Source organism: Bubalus kerabau, chromosome 6 (genome assembly GCF_029407905.1).
Source record: "Bubalus kerabau isolate K-KA32 ecotype Philippines breed swamp buffalo chromosome 6, PCC_UOA_SB_1v2, whole genome shotgun sequence".
NCBI classification, from domain to species: domain Eukaryota; kingdom Metazoa; phylum Chordata; class Mammalia; order Artiodactyla; family Bovidae; genus Bubalus; species Bubalus kerabau.
The window spans coordinates 75,911,307-75,922,002 of record NC_073629.1 but is presented as its reverse complement, the minus strand read 5'-3'; the positions used below and the strand labels follow the sequence as shown (position 1 = coordinate 75,922,002).

Genomic DNA, 10,696 nt, shown 5'->3' with positions numbered 1-10,696 from the left:
TGTAGTCCAATTTCATTTATACACACATTTTCTCATTTAGCCCTCATAATCTCTCTAAATGAGAGAGAAAAAAACTGAGCTTCAGAGAAGCTAGTTAAGTGACTTTTCCATTGTTACTACAGCTACTAAGAGCTGGACATGACTGAGCAACTGAGCATGTATGCACACACAGCTACTAAGGGAAAATCAGTCTTATACTCTATTTCTATATGACTCGAAGGATTATTCTCTTTCTACTCTATTGGCAAGAGAAGAGAGTTTGCATGAGAAAAACTGAAAGGAGAGAATGTCATAAAATTTAATCAGCATTATAAAACTCTAGAGCCTATGTCTATGAAATAGAAATTGAACAATGCCTTCTTAAAGCAATAACAATGGGACAATGACAATAGCTGTCAGTATTTATGCATCAAGTATGAAGCCTCTGACCATGGGATAAAGAGTAGATTTATGAAGATCATGATAGGAGGTAGACAGAATGACTGCTCAGGAGCCATGAAATATCCAGGGAATAATACAAAGTAGGTTTTTGAAACATAGGTTTTTTAAACAGATCTGAGCTAAAAATGTAGATTCAGGAGGTTTTACCATGAAGATGATAACTAAAGCCAAGGGTATAAATGAGATTTCCTAAGAAGAAGTAGAAAGCAGAATAAGAACCAAGAGCAAAACCTGAGCTAAAGAACAAGACAAAAAACAAACAATAGCAAAAGCATTTAGAGAGGTAAGGAAAGGACAGGGTTAAGCAAGTTTATGGAAGCAAAAAAGGAGAGTGCTAAGGGGAAAAAGTAGTCAACAGAGTTAAATAAAAGCTGCAAAGGAACCTAAAGGTTTATGGAATCTGGTGGTTAAGATACTGTAAGGTAACTGTGGAAGAAGCCCATAATAGTATAGCATAAGGAACTGAATGTGTCTTCAACTGAGTCCCTTGGAAACAAGCTCCAAGATAAAGATAAAGATTATTTGAGAATGCTGGATAGACAGAGAAATTAAACTATTGATGACATTACAAAGGAGGCCTCAATAGAGCCTACAGGGAGCACTGGAGCTGGGGAAGCCCTTCAGAATTATGCCAAAGTGAAGCTTTTAAACGAGCATCAACCAGTCTTTGGAGGAGTGTAACTGGGGGAGGTAATTGCCTTCAGAAAAAGACAGTGCCCAGAGAGAGATGCACCTGTGAGCCATTAGTAGGCAACCTTCTAGCAGCTAGAAGAATAAATGGTTCCAGCCTACAGGAGATCTACAGGAGGTTTGACAGCACCTTACAGCATCCCAAGAGAGAGTGGAGTCAGTGATTGGGAAGGGCAGGCTATCATTTTAAATACTTTGAGGTAAGAGAGATTATTGCAACCAATAATCCTGTCTTGCAAATTTTTCCCCACCGTCTTCTTGCCAGCTCACTCCTTTACTGCCAGATTTTCTTCTTAGGTAGATTCTTCATCTACTTACACAGCCTCCGATTAAGTAGCTCTCTTTTCCTTCACTGTTCTTCATTAATTGTTACTCTTAGCTTATCTTGTGCCATAGATGCAGCTGTGAACCTAAGTGGACTGCCATGGCCATTGCCATTAGTATGTATTATGTGAAAAATAACCATATTTTACAGAGTTGCTTTTCCTAAATCAATTACCAATAGGAAAGAGGCTTTCCATGGTTGGTCTCAGTTAAGGAATTCAGAAATTACAAACCAAGACATGGTGTATCACTGTAAGGCTCTGACTGCATTGAACAGTCTAGTCTTAAATAGTTCATGTGGGGCTTTCCATTTCCTTAGAAGACACTAAGTAAACAGGCTGTACAATTACAAACAAGAAATCTTACCATGGTCACATGCTCATGAATAAAGAAAAAAGTTAAATATAGCTTTTCATCATCTTGGTGATTATTAATTTATGACAGCGCTGAGTGTGAGGATAGTGTAAAAATACTTCCCAGGAGGGCTTTGAGCTGATACACACTTATATCATCATGCCGACCACTTTTATCACTCTGTAGGTACTTAAAGCAACATCAACTGTCTGTAGCAGTCACCTGGGATGTGTATTTACTGGCAGTTTTATTACTTTTTACAGAATATGTGTGTGTGTGTGTGTGCACTTAGTCACATAAAATTTAAGACTATTTTTATTTCTCTTTTTAAATTATCAATGGAATAGTTTAATGTCTAAGATGTATTGACAGAGTTCTTTAGGAAACTGGTTGAAGTTCTAATATACTAAGTCCCCACATAACCAACACCCCCCCCCAGAAAAAAATCCAGAATTATGTACAGCCTTATGGAGTTATAACTGGAGACTGTCTGAAAAAGGCAGATTTGTTCTTGCTTTGAAAATACCACATAAACACACACACAAAAAAATCAGTCCCATCTGTCAAATTGCCTGGAGAATGCATTTAACAAGAAATGAAGCTACATTAAAGGCCATAAAATATGCAGCAAGGGAAAGAAGGATAAAGCCATCCTGCAGTTCATTGGCTTCACCTACTGTGCAGAGCTCTCCTTGTGAACAAGACAGATTGGGTAGTTATTGCCACATGAAAATATCTGCCATTGTGGAGTGTAAGAGAATCAGAAAGGGAACACTGGATTCCAGATTCCAGCTCTTTCCATGACCATTAGCCAAGGAAATGTGAAAATTAATTACATTTCATTTCATTTTAAGAAAGTAGAGTAACTTTTTCAACTAGGAAAAAAAAAAACACAATTTTTATTTGCAAACAAGGAAACTGATGTTCCATTAATATTATTGCCAATTTGGCAACTGAAAGAAGTGAACTTTGCCTAACAGTTTTGCAGCTATGCCTAAGGGAAAGGAGCAACATGTCAAAGGGTATGCTGATAGACTAGCTATTGGGCAATTATATAAGATCGTTATTATTTCACCAAAATGTGTAAGTGGCACAAGAAAATAAGATCCATTTGGAGTAGCTAACAGAATATAAATTGCATCTAACTCAACCTTCTGGGGAAAAAAAAAAAGACAAAGCATTTCGATACCCTCTTCCAAAGTACATTTGTACACAGGTAGTAATTGTGAAAAGTGTTCACTTCTCTGTCAAACAGCAAATTGGAAAACAACTATCTGAAACAAAATGTTCAATGCTTGTTGGTCTCTATCTGTGAATGTTAGCAAATCATCCAGTGATTCTCTACTGATGCATTTTGAGGGTGAAACAGTAACATCAGATGTTCTGAGCCATTTATAAGTACTTCTGGAAAAGGAGTGACAATGTTAAAAGATCTTGCTTGTTATTAGTAATAAGTTATTATTTGGTATTTTCAGCTAAAGTGTGAAAATTCCCTTTATATTGTCCTAATTTCACTCACTATATAGAGAAACATGACATTTTAATGGCTACCTAGATAATTTTTTTGAAAATACGAGACAGATTCTTTTACTTGATTTGTTTTATAAAAACTGTGGAACTATTCATCTAACCTATTAATTCCTAGAAAGTGTAATAAACTAGAAAAAGTCTCTCAATAAAAATGTATTGCAAGTTGCGAAAGTAATTCCAATTTAGTTCAGTTCAGTTCAGTCACTCAGTCACGTCCGACTCTTTGTGACCCCATGGGCTGCAGCACAAGAGGCCTCCCTGTCCAACTCCCGGAGCCTACACAAACTCATGTCCATTGCATTGGTGATGCCATCCAACCATCTCATCCTCTGGTGTCCACTTCTTCTCTTACCTTCAATCTTTCCCAGAAACAGGGTCTTTTCCAATGAGTCAGTTTTTCTCATTAGGCGGCCAAAGTATTGGTTTCAGCTTCAGCATCACTCCTTCCAATGAATATTCAGGACTGATTTCCTTTAGGATGAACTTGTTGGATCTCCTTGCAGTCCAAGGGACTCTCAAGAGTCTTCTCCAACACCACAGTTCAAAAACATCCATTCTTCAGTGCTCAACTTTCTTTATAGTACAAATCTCACATCCATACATGACTCCTGGAAAAACCAGAGCCTTAACTAGATGGACCTTTGTTGGCAAAGTAATGTCTCTGCATTTTAATTTGCTGTCTAGGGTTGTCAAGATTGCCGGGAGAAATATCAATAACCTCGGATATGCAGATGACACCACCCTTATGGCAGAAAGTGAAGAGGAACTAAAAAGCCTCTTGATGAAAGTGAAAGTGGAGAGTGAAAAAGTTGGCTTAAAGCTCAACATTCAGACAACGAAGATCATGGCATCTGGTCCCATCACTTCATGGGAAATAGATGGGGAAACAGTGAATACAGTGTCAGACTTTATTTTTCTGGGCTCCAAAATCACTGCAGATGGTGACTGCAGCCATGAAATTAAAAGACACTTACTCCTTGGAAGGAAAGTTATGACCAACCTAGATAGCATATTCAAAAGCAGAGACATTACTTTGCCAACAAAGGTTCGTCTAGTCAAGGCTATGGTTTTTCCTGTGGTCATGTATGGATGTGAGAGTTGGACTGTGAAGAAGGCTGAGCGCTGAAGAATTGATGCTTTTGAACTGTGGTGTTGGAGAAGACTCTTGAGAGTCCCTTGGACTGCAAGGAGATCCAACCAGTCCATTCTGAAGGAGATCAGCCCTGGGATTTCTTTGGAAGGAATGATGCTAAAGCTGAAACTCCAGTACTTTGGCCACCTCATGGGAAGAGTTGAGTCATTGGAAAAGACTCTGATGCTGGGAGGGATTGGGGGCAAGAGGAGAAGGGGATGACAGAGGATGAGATGGCTGGATGGCATCACTGACTCAATGGACGTGAGTCTCAGTGAACTCTGGGAGTTGGTGATGGACAGGGAGGCCTGGCGTGCTGCGATTCATGGGGTCGCAAAGAGTCAGACAAGACTGAGCGACTGATCTGATCTGATCTGATCTTCCCTATTTGGAACCAGTCTGTTGTTCTATGTCCAATTCTAACTGTTGTTTCTTGGCCGGCATACAGATTTCTCAGGAGGCAGGTCAGGTGGTCTGGTATTCTCATCTCTTCCAGAATTTTCCAGTTTGTTGTGATCCACACAGTCAAAGGCTTTGGCAGAGTTGATAAAGCTGAGGCAGAGGTAGATGTTTTTCTGGAACTCTTTTGTTTTTTCGATGATCCAACGGATGTTGGCAATTTGATATCTGATTCCTCTGCCTTTTCTAAATCCAGCTTGAGCATCTGGAAGTTCACGGTTCATGTTCTGCTGAAGCCTGGCTAGGAGAATTTTGAGCATTACTTTACTAGCATGTGAGATGAGTGCAATTGTGCAGTCGTTTGAACATTCTTTGGCATTGCTAATCAGCTAATTTTAAAAATAAAGATCTGAAACATATCTTCAAGAAAGAAATCTGGTATTTTTTTAATGAAGGAAACATTTTACATTATTGCAGATAAAAATTTTAAAGGTTTCTTATAGTTTTTGAAAATTGGATAGTGTTATACAATGTAATGAAAAATTGGAAACATATGTAGCTAATTGTCCAAAGGAAGATACACACCATTATGACTAAAATAGGAAATTGCTGAGAAATTCAAAGTCTTATTCAATGAAAAAGACACCTAAAAGTTTAGAAATAAACTAAATATCTTGTTCAAATTTAGAAACTGTAAAATAGTAATTATTTTAATGTTCTATGTGTTAACATTCTATTGTGATGGAATGAAATAAAAATATTTCATATTGACAAACAGGGACAAAAATCTGGAGAAAAATTCTGTTTCAGTAAATGTAATTATGGCACCTCTCTACTGAAGAAGAACTAGAGAATTTTCTGCAATGCTCACTTGTACTTAATATACACTTGCAATACTTTGACCCTAAATTTTGACAAAATGAATGAAGACTTGGCTCTATCTCCTTTTTATAAACAAAAATACTTAATTTTCTTGAACTAAAAAATTAGATGTGAATGCAGACTGGATTGTAACTTACATGCTCTTTGAACATATTATACTCTTGCCAAAGTATACTCCTGAAGTAAATAACTTTTTTACTCTTTTTGTAGTAAATCACCTTAGACATAAAGCATTTAATAGTTAATAGGGCCTCCATACGTTCCTGAAACAGTAGTTCATTAGCAGCTCTGAAATTGATCCAGAGGCTCTGTACTGGATAGACGTAAAAAGAATATCTCATTCCAGGGGAGATTCCAGAGTAGGAAGGATCTAGATGGGTTTTGGTAGAAAACATCATTAAAGAAGAAATACATGGAGTGTGTATTTTCTTATCTGTTTAAGACAAGGTAAAGTTAGAAAATCATAGAAATAGGTCCCAGTATACTCTGTTTATAGATGAGAACACTTTAGGAGAGGGAAAAAAAAAAAATGGTGATTTATTCACCTCATGTGGCTACTTAATTGCAGAACTGAGACTAGCATTCAGGGCTCCTGACTCTTAATCCAAAGCCCTGTAGTGGAACTCTGGCAAGGTTTCTGATGATACTTGATGTTCCCTGTTAGACATGCAATTAAGCTTATAATTGGTCCTTGTTCCACTTTTCTGTGAACATGACTTTCTTCAGATTCTATGAGAGGGCACATTATTCACCCAGGGACAGAGAAGAGAGTGTGAAAATTGAGTCAGTGAAGTAATTTTGTTTAGATTATCCAGAAAACAAGGATAATAACATGATTTGATTATTTGTTATTTTCTGCTTAGGTTTCCTTATTTGCATTAACTGAACTACCTGACATCTCTCTTAGGTTCAAGTGACTCCCAATTTATTTTTAATTTTATTTCTGAATAATAGTGGAAAATTTGCTGCAAACTGGGACCTCCCACATCAAATTTTGCCCACTTCTCCTGAATTTTTATAGTTATATGTCATTCTCAACTTTTCACTTCTTTAAGCTATCAAAGCATTTTTTTTACTAGCCCTAAACATTTATTTCACTGATTTCTCAACATAGAATCTGTTTTATGCAGAGAAATAGTGTCTTTGCTAAAACTATAATATTTTTCCAAAGGCATTTAATTGTATCAGGTTATGCATCTATACCGGAGAAGGAAAAGGCAACCCACTCCAGTACTCTTGCCTAGAAAATCCCATGGACGGAGGAGCCTGGTGTCCATGCGGTTGCAAAGAGGCAGACATGACTGAGCAACTTCACTTCACTTCATGCATTTATACAAGCAGGAATTTTCCATCTTGGAAATCATCCATCAGGCTTTCTTATCATTGTAATTGCACTAGCTACCATAAGCAGCTCAGTTAGGCATTCTGTCTCCTGTTGTAGTCTTCAGGTGATCATAAACAGGAGTTTGAGTTAATGATGTGATACTCTTATTTGTAAGTAGGTACTTCACAAAATTTAGAGCATCACACAAAATAGCATAAGTATCAGATTGAGAGTGTCACATATATTTATCAAGAATCTAAGATCCTGCTTAATTTTATTTTGCTTTATATTAATATTTTATCTGATTATTGGAGTAAAACAGAGTGACTATAGAAAAACTAGACAATACATATAGTCAAGACAAAGAAAATTGGAAGTATCCATAAGCCATCAGAGATAACCCCTGTTTAGCTTCTGAACACATTTAATACATAAGCACACACAAAAGCTCACATATATGAAAAGGAATAATTCCAAAAAGGTGACTTGTTAAGCTTTTTGGCTCTTATCAATATATGGCAAAAATTTTCTCATTAAATATAATCAATTTTGAATTTAAAATAGTAATTATGTAGATTTTACATTAATATTATCTCTGAATGAATGAGAGGTGTATGAACCAGAGTAAGATAATATAACCAATGTGAACATTATTCATCTACATCATTTTTAAAGGTTGCATAGTATTCTACTATGAGTACATTCTATATTTATTTAACCAATCCTTTGTGACTATATTTAAGTTATTTTTAATTTTCTTTGCTTTTATAAACAATTCTGGGTAGATTTTTAAGGGTAGAATTATTGTTCAAATAATAATTCTGAATAGCAATTTTGAATTCTTCACTTCTTATTCCTTATCCCACTTGTAATTCTTTTTTGTTTGTTTGTTTTGTTTGAGGCATATTTTTAAAATTCAGTTTTATTGCACTATGGACAAAATGGCTGATAAATAACTTTAACAGTTGTGTGGATAAAGAGCCTCCTTATCCAATGGCAATATGCAAAGAAACATCATGAAAAGAGTAAAAAATATTTTCCAATTTTTCAGAAATCTCCATATCTATAAAAAATAGACAAATATGAACATATGAACAAATATTCATATGTTCTTCCAAGATTTACCAGTTGTCAGCATTTAGCCACATTTATTCAATGTATGGAGAAAGATTAGCTTTATCTCTTTCCCTGCAGTTTCACACATTATGATATTTTACTTTTAAAGATTGTACTCTATAGCTCCTAAAGTAAAGACAATCATTTCCATAAGTACAACACCATTGTCAGACTTAAAATACCTACAGTTACTCCATAATATCATCCACTATGTGTTCCATATGTAAGTTTCTCAAATTGTCCCCCAAATGCTATTTGTGGCTGTTTCATTTTTCATTCAATCAATGTTCATATATTTTGGTTGTTGTATTCCTTTAGTCCTAATAACATTTACCTGACATTAAATTTTTAAACATCATACTCAGTCATCTTTTTAAAGATACTGGATTTGTTAATCATAGCCTCTTTGGAAAACTACTACATTGTTGGTACTAATTGCTTCTGATCACATCGGAAGGTGTATAAGGTCAGTTTGTCCTTCAATTGATGATACTAAAGAATCCTTTGGACTGAAAGGAGATCAAACCAGTCAATCCTAAAGGAAATCAACCCTGAATATTCACTGGAAGGACTGATGCTGAAGCAATAGCCAACTCATTGGAAAAGACTGATGCTGGGAAAGATTGAAGGCAAAAGGAGAAGGGGGCAACAGATGATGAGATGATTAGATAGCATCACTGAATCAATGAACATGAATCTGAGCAAACTCTGGGAAGTAGTGAAGAATAGGGGATCCTGGAGTGCTACATTCCATGAGGTCACTGCAGACTCTGACCTAGCTTAGCGACTGAACAATAGCAGTAACAACAAGGAATTTGACCACTTAATTGAGGTGGTGCCAAATCCCTCCACTGTACATTTTCTCCTTTGTAATTGGTAAATAATGTGTGGGTTTTGAAAGCTATGACTATATCCTGACTCTTAACTTTTTACTCAATAGTTTTAGCATTTATTGATGATGCCTTAAATTGCCATTATTGTTGTTCAGTCCCTCAGTTGTGTCTGACTCTTTGCGACCCCATGGACTGTAGCACACCAGGTCCCCCTGTCCCTCAACATCTCCTGAAGTTTGCCCAAGTTCATGTCCATTGCATTGGTGATGCCATCCAGCCATCTTATCCTCTGACACTCTCTTCTCCTGTCCTTTATCTTTCCCAGCATCAGGGACTTTTCCAATGAGTCAGCTGTTCACATCAGATGACCAAAATACTGGAGTATCGGCTTCAGCATCAGTCCTTTCAATGAATATTCAGGGTTTATTTCCCTTAAGATTGACTGGTTTGATCTCCTTCTTGTACAAGGGACTCTCAGGACTCTTCTCCAGCACCTCAGTTGGAAGGCATCAATTCTTCAGCGCTCCACCTTCTTTTCCATTCAGCTCTCATGACTGAATGTGACCACTGGGAAGACCATAGCCTTGACTACGTGGACATTTGTCTGCAAAGTAATGTCTCTGCTTTTCAACACACTGCTTAGATTTGTCATAGTTCTCCTGCCAAAAAGCAAACATCTGATTTCATGGATGCAGTCACCATCCATAGTGATTTTAGAGCCCAAGAAGAGGAAATCTGTCACTACTTCCACATTTTCCCCTTCTATTTGCCATAAAATAATGGGGCCAGACCCCTTGGAAGAAAAGTTATGACCAACTTAGATAGCATATTGAAAAGCAGAGACATTACTTTGCCAACAAAGGTCCGTCTAGTCAAGGCTGTGGTTTTTCCAGTGGTCATGTATGCATGTGAGAGTTGGACTGTGAAGAAAGCTGAGCACCGAAGAATTGATGCTTTTGAACTGTGGTGTTGGAGAAGACTCTTGAGAGTCCCTTGGACTGCAAGGAGATCCAACCAGTCCATTCTGAAGGAGATCAGCCCTGGGATATCTTTGGAAGGAATGATGCTAAAGCTGAAACTCCAGTACTTTGGCCACCTCATAGGAAGAGTTGAGTCATTGGAAAAGACTCTGCTGCTGGGAGGGATTGAGGGCAGGAGGAGAAGGGGACGACAGAGGATGAGATGGCTGGATGGCATCACTGACTCGATGGATGTGGGTCTGGGTGAACTCCGGGAGTTGGTGATGGACAGGAAGGCCTGGCATGCTGCGATTCATGGGGTCGCAAAGAGTCAGACACGAGTGAGTGACTGAACTGAACTGAACTGAATGGGGCTGGATGCCATGATCTTAGTTTATTTAATATTAATTTTAAGACAGCTCTTTCACTCTCCTCCTTAACCCTCATCAAGAGGCTCTTTAGTTCCTTTTTGTGATCTGCCATTAGAGTGGTATCATATGCATATCTGAGGTTGTTGATGTCTCTCCCACCTATCTTAAATCCAACTTGTAACTCATCCAGCCCAGCATTTTTCATGATGTGCTCAGGATATAGGTTAAACAAACAGGGTGACAGCAGACAGCCCTGTCGTACTCTTTTCTCAATCTTGAACCAATCAGTTGTTCCATACAGGGTTGTAACTGTTGCTTCTTGACCCATGTACAGGTTTCTC

At 37.5% G+C, this 10,696-nt stretch overlaps 1 protein-coding gene across 1 annotated transcript in view; it reads left to right on the top strand.

The window, feature by feature from the left end:
- Positions 1-1,241: 1,241 nt before the first annotated feature.
- The window catches only part of LRRC7 (leucine rich repeat containing 7), a 433,465-nt gene continuing 424,010 nt past the window's right edge, over positions 1,242-10,696 (top strand). The window contains exon 1 of the mRNA XM_055585502.1: positions 1,242-1,331. The gene's annotated coding sequence lies outside the window, so the exon portion shown is untranslated. The remainder of the gene's footprint in view (positions 1,332-10,696) is intronic.